Consider the following 14,246-nt stretch of genomic DNA (forward strand, 5'->3'; position numbering starts at 1 on the left):
ATCCTTCCTTTTCCATTTGATGAGCAGTTGCATTCCCTTCCCTGCAGTTATGTCTGAGAACCACTTGCCCCATTTTCACCATTAACCATCTGCAATAAAAAATAATGTTATTATAAGTCATGTATCCCTTTTCGAGGTAATGTATAATATCTGTGAAGTTTTTTTCCACTTCTAGTGGAGTGAAATTGCATTATGCTGCAAAGGTTAATCCTTGATGGATCGCCTGGAGTTCTGCATGGATAGGAGAGTCTGCATGTATTGACTTTAAGAATCCAAAAGTCCATTTTGAGTCAGCATTCCTGATGAGGCCGCCTATTCCTGAGATTGGTTTTCCTCTTCGAAAAGCACCATCAACATTAAGTTTGAACCAACATGTTGGAAGTGCATGCCATCTAATGCATAGATGAATTTTTCTTGAAGTGTTGTTTTCCCTATCAGTGAAGAGCTTGTATTTTAGGGTATGTTTTATAACAGTAGAGGCAAGTAAAGGGTGTGAGGCATTGTTGATGTTGTTCCTGTTCTTGTTTAGCCAAAGGTTCCATATGGTAAACGGGAAGAGATCTTCCTAGTTTAGCATGCTGGGTATTGTGATTAAGTTATAATCATGGGGGTTCTAAGTTTTTTAAATAGAGCATCCAGTGATCATAAAGGATGTTGTTGGAAATATGTGGTGGCTGGCATAACATAGACTGCCAAAAATTTCTAGCCATATTACAGTGCAGGAAAATGTGCTTGATATCTTCTTCCCCATTTCGACAGTATATACAAATTGTGACTATATTAATGCCAATGTATTGTAAGTACTTCCTACACGGAATTATGTCGTGGTAGCATGGCCATAGATTTTTTTTTTATTTTGTTAGGACAATTGAGGGTCCAAATCTAATCAAAGTTATTAATGTGCCTTTGATCGCTACAGGACTCATTAATGAGCTTGTAGCAGGACTTGGTAGTGAAGGAGCCATTTGTGGTTTCACCCCAGTAAATCCTATCTGGAATGTTACTGGAAGGAATGATAATGGAATTTATTTTATTTGTTACTATAGGAGGAATATCGAAGGTAATTTTATTAAGCATCCAAGTGTTATCTTGATAGAGGTCTTTAGGAGTGAGAATTAAATCAGATTTATTAAGAGGCCCTATTAGAAGATTTCGGAGAGATTGACAGTTGGGGATCTATCGTGAGCTCCAAATATCAAGAGAAGAATTGTTGCCAATTGTTCAGGCCGTGCCTTTAGAGCAAATGTCCCAATCAATATTTAAGCTCTTTCATATAAAAGAATTGTTCTTGGGGGAGTTATTGATATATTTTGTTATGAGAATATTAGCCCAAGGGGAGTGGGAGTAATTTAATAGTCTCCAAGCGAGATTTTCTAGGAGTACTTTTATGTTTGGAATGAGCTTTTTTGACTCCTAACCCCCTTTGGATTTCTCTATTGTGACAGTGTTTCAGTTGAGGAGATGTAACTTTTTTTTTTGCTATCCATGGTACCCCAAATAAAATTTCTAATAATTCTATTAATATTTTGAAGGATTTTGCTGGGTAAAAAAGTAATTTGTATAATGTAATTAGGGATGCTGGCTATGATAGAAATTGCAAGCGTGGTACGACCAGCGATGTTTAGGAAGTTGGTTTTCCAGTTGGCTAGTCTGGAGCACATACTGTCCAAGATATAATAGAAATCTTTTACTTTAGGGTAGTGGTTGTGAATGGGGAATCCCAAATATTTCCCAAAGTTAATAGTGCTTTTGATGGCTAATTGACTAGATATGTAGGAAATGTCATCTTTTGAGCAATTGGAGGAGAAGTAGATTTTAGATTTCAGATGATTGATTTTCTGTCTTGAAAGTTTACAGAAACTATTTATACAACTTAGAATTATGCTGTAGTTTTTTTGGTAACCTTGCCTATTAGAGTTAGGTCATCTACGAAAAAAAGGTGTGAGAAGTGAGGATCTTTGGGGGTTACCTTTATATGGTCCCAGAGATTAATGTCCACTAAATGGTTTATATAGAGAGATAATATTTTCATATAAAGGATAAAAATATACGGGGAGATTAATCACCTTGACGGATACCACTACTAGGGCTGAAGTAACTAGTTTTGTGACCATTAACTAGGATGGATATTTGGAAAGTGGTGATGCATGACATGATTAGCTTGGAAATTTTTGGAGGAAATTTTAGGTGATGGAGGGTTTGGTATATAAATGATCATTCAAGCCTATCAAAAGCTTTTTCGAGGTATATTTTAATAAGCATGTTACATATCTTGGTCCCTTTTTTTATTGATGGACCTGATAAGTTCTTGAATGATAATAGCATTATCATTGACCCTTCCTTTTTTCATAAAACTGGCTTGGTAAGGACTAATGATGGATGGTAGGAAAGGTTTAATTCTATTGGCAATGATTTTAGTGATGATTTTGTAGATAGTGTTGCTAATGATGGATGCTAGGAAAGGTTTAATTTTAGTGATGATTTTGGTAAGGGCTAATGATGGATGCTAGGAAAGGTTTAATTCTATTGGCAATGATTTTAGTGATGATTTTGTAGATAGTGTTGCAAAGTCTGATTGGTCTAAAATTCTTGAGATTATTAGCATTAGGAACTCTGGGAATGAGACAGATGTAGGTGTTGTTTATGGGGGTGGAATACAACAATCTTTGAAAACTTTATGGCAAAAAGAAGTGACCTAGGGGCCTACAATTTGCCAATATTCTTAAAAGAAGAAAGAGTGTAGGTCATCCGGGCCAGAAGCCTTGAATGGTTTGAAGGAGTAAAGGACATTGGTGATTTCCACATTTGCTAAAAGTTTATATAAAGATGAGAGATTTATTGTAGAGAAACTGGTCGGGGTGTTCATGATAAGCTTCCAATTGGTAGTAGTCATAGAAGTTGTGAAAAGGTTGTTAAAATAGCTGGTGGTGTGATCTATGATAGCCTCCTTGTTGTCAAACCAATTACCATTATCATCTTTGAAAAAGACAATTTGATTCTTTCTTCGACGATTGGAGGCACTAATGTGAAAGAATTTAATATTAGCGTCTCCGTCATTAATCCAAGCAATTTTAGATCTAATTTTTCAGTAATCTTCTTCCATTTTTAGGATACCATTGTACTCTTTTTTGAGGTCATCTTCAAGATTTTTGAGGAAGTCACTTGTGTGATAGTGATTGGAAGCCTGAAAGTTATTTAACCTAGCAAGGATTCTTCTTTTCTGCCTAAAAATGTCTCCAAAGGTTGTGTTTTTCCACTTAATTACTTGTTCGCGGGATTGGCTAGTGGCAGTGATAACATTATTATTTATCCAACTAGAGTATACTATATTAACAAAATTCGGGTGGTTGCACCAAAAAAGTTCTAGTCGAAAAGGCTTGGGGCCTAAGTTAATATTATTACTGGAGAGGGTAAGAAGTAAAGGATTATGGTCCGAGTATATTTTTGGGAGATGAGTAATGAAAGCACTTGGGAAGAAGTCAAGCCAGTTTTTATTGACGAAAACACGATCTAGGCGCTCCATAATAAGACCTTTAGATTTCTTTCTATGGTTGGACCAAGTAAATGTTAGCGGAAACGTAAAAGAAAGAACACAAGATTTAACGTGGTTCGGATCAAAATAATCCTACGTCCACCAGAGAACAGTTGCCTTTTTAATATTAACAAAGGAAGATGAGCGTTCCCAATTACACTTAAGAGAATTTCTCTCTTAACTCTCTACTCACTATAATGTGTTGTATTATTTTTTGTGATGATTTCTACAAATGAAGGAGTGCATCTATTTATAGAGGTAAAGACCTCCTCTTGATGTCATTGGTGGCATCAAACTACCTCCTCTTCATGTCATGGGTGACATCAAAGGAGGAAGTTTCCTCCTAGCATCCACACCAACTCTTTCAACCAACTCTTCTAATTGGAATGCCATTGTTGACTAAACATAAACCAACACCTTCAATCTCCACCTTGGTTTGCGTTTCGAGCGTGCGTGTGAACAACTCTGGCCAAAACTTTTAAGTTTACTGGGCAACCCCGTTGTAAGAAACAAGAAGAATCAAACCATTGTTGAACATACCACATCCACCTAACAACTGTTCTTTTCGGAGTTGCATCAGTTGATGCACACCCCCGCCAAGTCCTTGCATTGTGCAAACTTAGCGAGTGGGACTATCTTGGTTAACATATCTGCAGCATTATCGTCTGTGATAACCTTCACGACCTCGATAGTTCCCTCTTCAACAACATCTCGAATAAAATGAAATCTGACAGCAATGTGTTTAGTGCACTCATGAAATCTCTGATTTTTCATTAGATGAATAGCACTTTGACTATCACATCTAAGAGTTGATTCCAGCTGAACCAAACTCAATTCCGCTACTAAACCTTTCAACCAGATAGCTTCCTTTACCGCCTCCGCTGCTGCCATGTATTCTGCTTCTGTCGTAGACAAAGTGTCAATAGACTGTAGAGTCGACTTCCAACTAACGACACTACCAACGAGGGTAAAGATGTATCCAGTTGTGGACCTTCTTCTGTCAAGATCTCCTGCATAGTCAGAATCTACATAACTGAGAATTGAAATACCTCCACCACTTTTTCGAAAGGTCAGACCAACACCAGAAACTCCTTTGAGATATCTCAATATCCACTTGACAGCTTCCCAATGCCTCTTTCTTGGGCTGGATATGTATCTACTTACCACACTTACAGATTGAGCAATATCTGGACGTGTGCATACCATAGCATACATAATGCTACCAACTGCACTGGCATAAAGAATCTTTGACATATGCTCCACCTCATCCTCGGACTGAGGCATTTGTAACTCTGAAAGTTTAAAATGAGGAGCTAATGGTGTACTTACAGGCTTGCACGTATGCATATTGAATCTCTTGAGAACCCTTTCAATATACCTCTTCTGAGAAAGATGTACAACACCGTCTTCTCTTGAAATCTCCATACCAAGGATTTTCTTTGCAGCTCCTAAATCCTTCATGTCAAATTCCTTACTCAACAGTTTCTTCAAAGCATTTATCTCTGTAATGTTGTTAGCAGCAATAAGCATATCATCAACATACAACAGTAAATAAATCATTGAGTTACCAGACATCTTCTTGTGATACACACAGCTATCAAATGCACTCCTTGAGAATTCATGTGTAGTCATGAATGCATCAAACCTCTTGTACCACTGTCTAGGGGATTGCTTCAAACCATACAAAGACTTCTTTAGTTGGCATACGTGATCTTCTTTTCCCTCAGCTAGGAAACCTTCAGGCTGATCCATATAGATTGTCTCTTCTAGATCACCGTGTAAGAAAGCAGTTTTGACATCAAGCTGTTGAAGCTCCAAGTCAAATTGGGCAACCAATGCTAGTAGCACGCGAATTGAGCTATGCTTCACGACTGGAGAGAAAATCTCATTGTAGTCAATTCCCTCCTTCTGACTGAATCCTTTTGCAACCAATCTCGCCTTGAACCTAGCATCTTCCACTTCAGGAATTCCCTCTTTCTTTCGGTAGACCCACTTGCATCCAACTGTCCTCTTCCCCTTTTGTCTTTTCACTAAGACCCATGTCTGATTCTTGTGAAGAGACTCCATCTCTTCAGTCATGGCTAACCGCCATTGTGCGGCATCCTTGCAAGAAGTTGCTTCAATATACGAGGAGGGCTCCAGATCTTTAATCTCTTCTTGTGCAGCTACGAACGCATATGCAATCAAGTTTGCTTGATTTATAAGGCGTTCCGGTTCTCGTGTTTGCCTCTTCTCCCTCCCCTTTGCAATTGTGTATGGTTCATTGACAGCAAGTTCTTCAAGGTCTACATCTTCTGACTCATCTTTAACCTGAGTCTCTTGATCCTTTTCCTTGGCAAGCTCCACCGGAAGCTCCACCTGCTCGTCGTTCTTGTTTCCTGAAAACTCCACGGAAACTTTACGGGGATCAAGTATAGAGGATTCATCAAAGGTGACATCTCTACTAACTATAAATTTGAGTAAAGACAAACACCAAAGTTTGTACCCTTTTACTCCATCCACATACCCTACGAATATGGCCTTCTTAGCCCTTGGTTCAAGCTTTCCTTCATTAATGTGATAATAAGCTGGATACCCAAATACTCGTAAGTATGAATAGTTAGAGGGTTCACCTGACCATACCTCATTTGGAGTCTTAAAGTCAATTGCCGATGCTGGAGATCGATTGACAATATGAGCAGCAGTGTGAACTGCTTCAGCCCAAAATACTTTGGACATTTTGGCTTGTAGGAGCATACAACGAGCCTTTTCAAGAAGAGTTCTGTTCATTCTCTCGGCAACTCCATTCTGCTGTGGGGTATGCCTGACAGTCCTATGTCTTGAGATCCCATGAACCTTGCAGAATTCATTAAACTCTTCATTGCAAAACTCCAAGCCATTGTCTGTGCGAAGATACTTGATTTTCCGCTCCATTTGATTTTCAACCAAAATCTTCCACTCTTTAAATGCTTCAAAAGCATCACTTTTTGCCTTCAAAAAATGCACCCAAACCTTTCGTGAGAAATCATCAATAAAAGTGATAAGATACCTCTTTTTGCCCTTCGATGGAAGTTTAGAGGGACACCATCAATCTGAATGGATGTAGTCTAGCACTCCTCTTGTCTTGTGTTTTCCAGTGCTGAAGCTGACCTTCTTTTGCTTCCCTAGAACGCAGTGCTCACAGAAGTCAAGTGTGCTGATTTTCTCACCTTCCAAAAGGTTACGATTGCTCAATATCTCCAGTCCACGTGCGTTCATATGACCCAGTCTCATGTGCCATAGTCTTGCCTTGTCATCATTAGATAACTGCACTGTAGATGCATTTGCAGATCCAACAATGGTGCTTCCGGTCAATGTGTAAAGGCCGTTCTCCAGCTTGCCTTTCAGCATGACTAAAGAACCTTTAGTCACCTTTATAGTTCCTGCTTCGCTCATGTACCTATAGCCTTGTTCATCCAGAGTACTCAGGGAGATCAAATTCTTCTTCAGATCAGGAACATGATGGACTTGTGTAATAGTCCTCACGACTCCATCATGGCAGCGAACCCGAACTGAGCCAATGCCAACTATTGCACAAGTTGCATTATTGCCCATTACTACGGTTCCTCCACTTTTCTCATAGCTGCTAAACCAGTCTTTTCGGAACGTCATATGCAGAGTGCAAGCAGAGTCTAACACCCATTTGTTTCCATAACTACTATTATTATTACACGATGTTGTTAGTACATAATCATTATCAAAATCATGTACCTGTTCAACTGTGGATGCACTCGCCTTTTCCTTGGACTTTGACATTGGGCAGTCTCGTTCAAAGTGCCCCTTCTTGCCACAACCCCAACACTCTGTATTCTTCTTGTTCACACGAGACTTTGATCTGTGCTTTGATTTGCTCTTTCCCTATTGGCTAGTCCGGCCTCTCACAAAGAGCCCACTTGCCTGGTTATCTCTATCTCCTTCAATGTTCCTCCGCACATCACTAGAGTTAAGTGTTTGCCGCACTTGCTCAAGCTTGATAGGCTCCTTGCTATACATCATTGAATTTTCAATATCACGATATCCTGAAGTCAATGAAAATAGCAAAGCACATGCAAGCGTCTCCTCCTCCTTTTTAATTCCTGCAATCTGTAAGTCCATGACAAGTTTATTGAATGCATCTAAATGATCTTGTAACGAAGTACCTGACCCCATCTTAAATGTGTGAAGATACCGTTGTAACAACATCCTTGTTGTCACTGATCGGTCTTGGTATATCCCTTCTAGCTTTTCCCATAACTGTTTGGTCGTCTCTTAGGTACCCGTACTCACTTCACAAAGCACGTTAGGTGCAAGACATAGTTGGATTGCACTCAATGCATCCCCTTCAATCTTCTCCTTGTCGGGAGTTGATATATCCTTAGGATACTTTCCGTCAATAGCATGGATTGAACCTTCCCTCCGCAGTAACGCCATCATCTGGATCTTCCAGATATTGAAGTTGTTGCGTCCACTGAATCTATCAATTTCAAACTTCATGGAACTCATCTTTGCTTGTTCTTCCTCCTTGGATCGTTAAAGAATCCTGTTGCTCTGATACCAATTGTTAGCGGAAACGTAAAAGAAAGAACACAAGATTTAACGTGGTTCGGATCAAAATAATCCTACGTCCACCAGAGAACAGTTGCCTTTTTAATATTAACAAAGGAAGGGGAGAGTTCCCAATTACACTTAAGAGAATTTCTCTCTTAACTCTCTACTCACTACAATGTGTTGTATTATTTTTGGGATGGTTTCTACAAATGAAGGAGTGCATCTATTTATAGAGGTAAAGACCTCCTCTTGATGTCATTGGTGACATCAAACTACCTCCTCTTGATGTCATGGGTGACATCAAAGGAGGAAGCTTCCTCCTAGCATCCACACCAACTCTTTCCACCAACTCTTCCAATTGGCATGCCATTGTTGACTAAATATAAACCAACACCTTCAGTAAACTTACATCCTTTAAATCCAATATCAATTAGTCTACAATCACTAATATATTTCCAAAGAAGGGATGATCGCTTAAGATTAACGGGTCTACCACCAAATTTATCTTGATCCATCAAAACATCATTGAAGTCCCCTCCCACCATTCAGGGCCCTTTGTAATTGGTATAAATATTTTTAAGGTTATCCCAAAGGATATCTCTATTGGTATTGCATTTTCTAGCATATAATGAACTAAAGAGCCAAGTTTTTCGAGTTGTAATTACCTCAATCATTGCAAGGATGGCTTGATATCTTCTGGTGAAGTTGTGGACATTAACAAAGTTGATGTTCCAAAGGATGACCATCCCTCCTGCTTGGCCATCCGCATGTATTTCAATCATGTTGGTGAAGTCATGGTCATTTAGAAGAGCAGTGTGGGATGCCATTCTTGTTTCATGTAGGGTAACTATGCATGGTCTATGGGTATCAATAAGGTCACGAAAGTGCCTACGAAAGTTGTCATTGTTTGCCCCTCAAACATTCTACAAAATAATCCTAGCAGGTTTATTCATTAGTGGATTTTGGGGGTTGTTGAAATTCCTCCCCTCCTCCAGTGAGAGAGGTGGGGTTCGCCTGAGGCAAGGCACTAGAATCACTGCATGCTTCCCTACAATTGTGTTACACCCCATGTTTTCGTACTTAAGAGTACGTCATAAGTCAATTGATGTAAGCTCAAAAATGAAATCATCTTTGAAAAATTTATAAAGTAAGTTAATCATATTACCATGGAAGTTAATAATATTTAAGATCATAAATAACAAGTACCAAGATGGTTAGAAGGCTTAGAAGCTAAGCGAATTGAAGAAGGTAAGTTTTGTCGAAAGTCAACAAGTTTGGTATTACACCCTATGCGTCCTAAGGTGACACATAATGAATATAAGACTTGTTAATCATAATTTAATGAGTGTAAAGTCATAATATATATATATATATATATATATATATATATATATATATATATGATTTGGACATAAAATATAAAGTTTGGAAAAAATTGGATTTAACTTACGGAAAAATCAAGTTAAGATTTACCTCGTAACTAGCTGTTTTGAGAAATTAAATTCGTACGTTATATGGTGTCATTTTGGGACATATATTATACCAAAATGAAGGTGTTGGAACCTAGTTTCCAACAGTCTAAACTATTTATTCATACAACATCAGGGTAGAGAAATATGGATTTTTAAAGTAAGGGTCACCAAGTCACATTGCCGCACTTCGGAGAAGCTGGCAGGTTTATAGGCCAAGTTGCGACACAATTTTCTCCCAATATATTGAGAGTTACATGGAGATATTTATAAAATTAAAGCCCTATGTGTCTAGTTTCCAACTCTGTAAATTGTTTGTCAATACGATATTAGAGTAGAGAGATACAAGTGTCCGAAGTAGCACTGCTCAAGATGCCAAGCAGGCAGCTTACCCACCTTCTTGGAGAATTGAGGCGGTGGGCTTATAAGTTATTTTTATCCATTATATTTCGTCAATATCCAAAGATCAATTACTGCAAAACACTCTCAAACTCTCCAAGAACTTGTCCAAGATTCCAAGAACTAAACTCAAGAGAAATCAACACAAATTCTCATCAAAGGTGTTAAAGACTACAAGAGAATATTTTTATGATGTTGTGGTATGATTGAGGGCTATTGTGAGCTAAGTTGGGATGGAGTTTTGAGTTGTAGTTGTTGTCCAAGGCATGTATAACATCTTCTTGATTGTGCCTAAGGCTAATCTTGTGTTGGTTGTGTTGTTTGAGTGAAAAACCATAAGATGCACTTGAAGGAACATGAGATACGGTTGTCTTTTTGGTTGGACTATTTTGTGGTTAAAAATATGGTTTGTGGTGGCTTAAAATTATGAGAAATAATTTGATAATGTTGTGGCTGTTGTTGTTAAGTTTTCCCAGGTATTAATTAAGTTGATTGAAGAAGAAAAGATGAAAAACAAGTGATTGACGATAAAAATTAAGGTGCTAGACGTATGTGGCTATTTTGGAAGGCATTTTGTGGAGGTTTTAAACTAGAAATAATATGGTACATATAAGTATGATGTTCTGAAAGTTGTAAACATTTTTATGGAATAAGAGTTGGATTCAGTTTATATCTTGTTATGAGTAAAAAATGAGTTTGCCGCTCAATATGATTGTTAAGGTAATCGGAGAAACTCATATTGGATTATATTTATTGTTGTTGGGCTATTGATAACCCTTAGTGGTCTTTGAGATGTATTAAAAATAGGGGAGTTGCTGCCCGAGTTTTCTTAAGTCATGCGACTAGCCAAATATGATGGTACGACATTATATGTTAACGGCAGTATCATTTCACTTGTTGTAGATGCAAGAAGTTGTGTTGAGCTTGGTTGAGTAATAAGGAAGAGATCATACAAGTATGTTAAGGCTAAGCCTTTCCTTCATTTTGGCATGATCTCGTAATTACACAAGTTTGATAACGAGGCATAAAGAGAAATTCATATTCCTGAATTTATGTACATTTTTCTAGTCTCATAAGTTATAGTATTCTCCCTTATCATATTCAATTGAGTATTGTCTTCTTTTAGTCAAGAGAGCAGAGAGCCTATATATACATTATTACAGTATTTTCATTACCATCGAGCGATAATCGATAGGCAAGCCCCTATTAGGCAACCTCTGATCAGATGATAAGTTATATACCGAGCCTACTGTGATCGAACGCCTATAAGTAAGCCCAACATGACCGAGATACAGAGCCTAGTATGGTCGAATGCCTGTGAGCGAGCCTACTACGACAGACCAGTTATATATATATATATATATATATATATATATACCGAGCCTTAAAGGGCCGGACAACTATTTTACTTACTATATTGAGAGAATTGAGTCAGTATCAGCAGGTAAGCATATCTTCAGATTATCTTTAACTCTCAATTACTTCCAGTTATTATATTATCATTTCAGTTTCAGCTTTCAGTTATTCTGTTGCTTTATATACTCGATATATTATTTCGTACTAACGTCCCTTTTGTTGGGGACGCTACATTTCATGCCTGCAGGTCCTGATACACAGCTGGATAGATCTTCCCAGTAGACAGAGTCAAACATCAGCTTAGTTGGTACGCTCCACTTTCTCGGAGTTACCAGTTCTATACCTTGGAGACTATTTTATATATACAGGTTTGATGGGTAGGTTGAGGCCCTGTCCCGATCATGATATAGTTCAGTTATCTCTAGAGGCTTGTAGACGAGTCCTATATATTTTGGTCAATCAACAGACGTTCATGGCAGCCTCATCAGCCTGCACAGTTATATATATATGAACTTTCGAGTATGTTTACCCCTCAGATGAAAGAGATGATATTTTAAGATGATTTAGAGTATGGCCTCATTGGCCTAAGTTAAGGGTTACCTCTCCAGAGTTCACAGTTACAGAGTGGTACCCTCGGATCGAGTATGGCATCGGGTGCTCCTCGCGACCCATCAGTTTGGGTCGTGACAAGTTGGGTCTTGGGGAGGCCTGATGTCCAGAGAGCACTTGTACAATGCCATTGGACAGCTGAAGATGAACTTCTTGTCCTGCATCTTCCTAAATAATAGTACCTTTACCTCGCTTAGACTTGCAAATTCCACTGTCGACTCAAGGAGGTGTGGTTCTATTTCTTCTGCCTCGACCTCTTGGTTTGGTATTTGGTTGTTCTCATTGTGTGGTGCATTCTCCTGGGGAGGGTTCTGGTTCTGATATGGTTGAGCCTCCCATGAGACAAAAATAGGATCGAGAGTGGTCAGATTTTCTAGTGAGAAAAACGACAGATTGTTTGGTGGCAGTAGTGCTGCTTGGTTGTGATAGTGGGGGGGGAGGTTCCAATATGCATGCATGTCTTGGATTAGGTTGGGATTTAGGTTTGGTGCTAGTGGTTGTAGAATGTGGTTGATTCCTAACTGGTTGACATAGTTGTTCATGGCTAGATGCATCCCCTTCGAGACTAGTTATGCTAGATAGTGGAAGTTTTGAATGATTAGTATAGTTTCCTTTCCATTGATCATCATATGATATTGCATGGCCCATGAGCCCCATTTCTAGCCAGGAGAGTGGTTGGTGGTTTTGTGGCATGGGTGGAAATGTGTAGTAGAGTCGAGGATTGTGCATTTGAAGGGAAGATTGTTCATTGTTAGATTGTGGTGGTGACTCAGAGTTTGGATGATTCTGTATCGTCTCCTTAAGGAAAATGGACTCCTCGGCATAATTTTTTACTTAGTATATATTGAAGTTGCTTTTGTTAGAAGGAGTGATGATATTAGGCATAGGTAAATCAATACTTATAGAGTCTATTTGCATACAGAGGGTTTGAGGTAACGTAGGGGATTTGCTAAAATCTTTTGGAGGAGTTTCGAGGGATTTGTGTGAATTGCCATTAGCCATGTGGCTTTTGCATGCAATGGATATAAATAGGTGGTGAGTGTTTGTAGTAGCTATTTTTTTAATGTCCATAATTTAGGGAAAATCCAGGCCTGGGAAGACGTCTTTAGGAAGAGAGTGGTGCAAATTGAAGTGGTTAGTACTGAGATTAGGCTGGGGATGATTAGTGCGTGACTGATTATCAGGGGTGGAGTGCGTGGGAGGTGTTAATAATTGGGAATGATTGGATACTACGTGGCTATTGGTTTTTTTATTAGGGTCCAGGTCGGAGGCCATGCATTGGTCTGTTGGAAAACCATCCCCTACGCACAAGATGGTATTATCGAAAACTGTGGGCTGGGTCTGAAGCTCTGCAAATTTGTTCAAATTTTCAAGATGATTATGGGATGAGTCTCGTATGTGGGATTGGGATCGTTTCTTGTTTGTGTCAGTTTTAGCAGGGAGATTTTTCCTAACATATTTAAGTTTTTGAGTGTTTAAATACTTACCTGTCGTTGCGTTAAATATTTTGACATTGATACCTTCCGCTTCATGGTTGGATTCAGCTCTATGTCGAGGTGAGATGGTTCGTTTCCTCGAGAAGGATACTGTTTGCCATTCCTCTTCTGTAGGAGCCTTAGTTTGTGATAGTTGATTGTACTTCATATCTGGCTGCCCCACTAAGTCCATATGTCCAGTTGTTAGTTTAGCATAGGGGCAGTGGAGAATGGTGTGGCCTAATCTGCCGTAGTTTTTGCAAAGGAAATGTTCTCCTTCATATTGTATTAGTTACATGTGGATTCCAAAGAAGATGTAGGATTTCACTAGTACGTCCAGAGGAATTTCTATGCAAAGTTGAGCATATCTTCCCCTAACAGTTGTAGATGTGCAGACATCAATTTTGAGAAGCCTACCGATTTTGTTGCCAATCTTTTGTAGTATTAGGCTGTCGTAGAATTCCGTTGGTAGGTAAGGTAGTCGAATCCGAACCGCTGATATATGTGGTTTAGCCTCTGTTGCTACAAAGTTTGGAGACTACCTCTGTATTGATAGGTAGCAACCATTTATGAACCATGACCCTTCTTGAAGTGCTCTTGCCATGTTTTCCTCTGAGTTGAACTTGACAATGTAGTAATCTGCACCTAGGTCAATTAGTGGGAATGATTCTGTGATTTTCCATATATCTTGCACCTTTCTTTTGAGGTATTGGTGCTGGATTCTTTTGCCAAGTAGTTTTATAATTAGCGAGTATCTCCAAGGATGGTAGATCCCCTGGAGGTCGTCTGCTGAAAAACTAACCTGTAGGTCTCCTTCGTACTTCTCCATTTCATGCTCAGTAGCCTCGTTCGTGTTCCCAA

This window comes from Nicotiana sylvestris, chromosome 5 (assembly GCF_000393655.2).
Source record: "Nicotiana sylvestris chromosome 5, ASM39365v2, whole genome shotgun sequence".
NCBI classification, from domain to species: domain Eukaryota; kingdom Viridiplantae; phylum Streptophyta; class Magnoliopsida; order Solanales; family Solanaceae; genus Nicotiana; species Nicotiana sylvestris.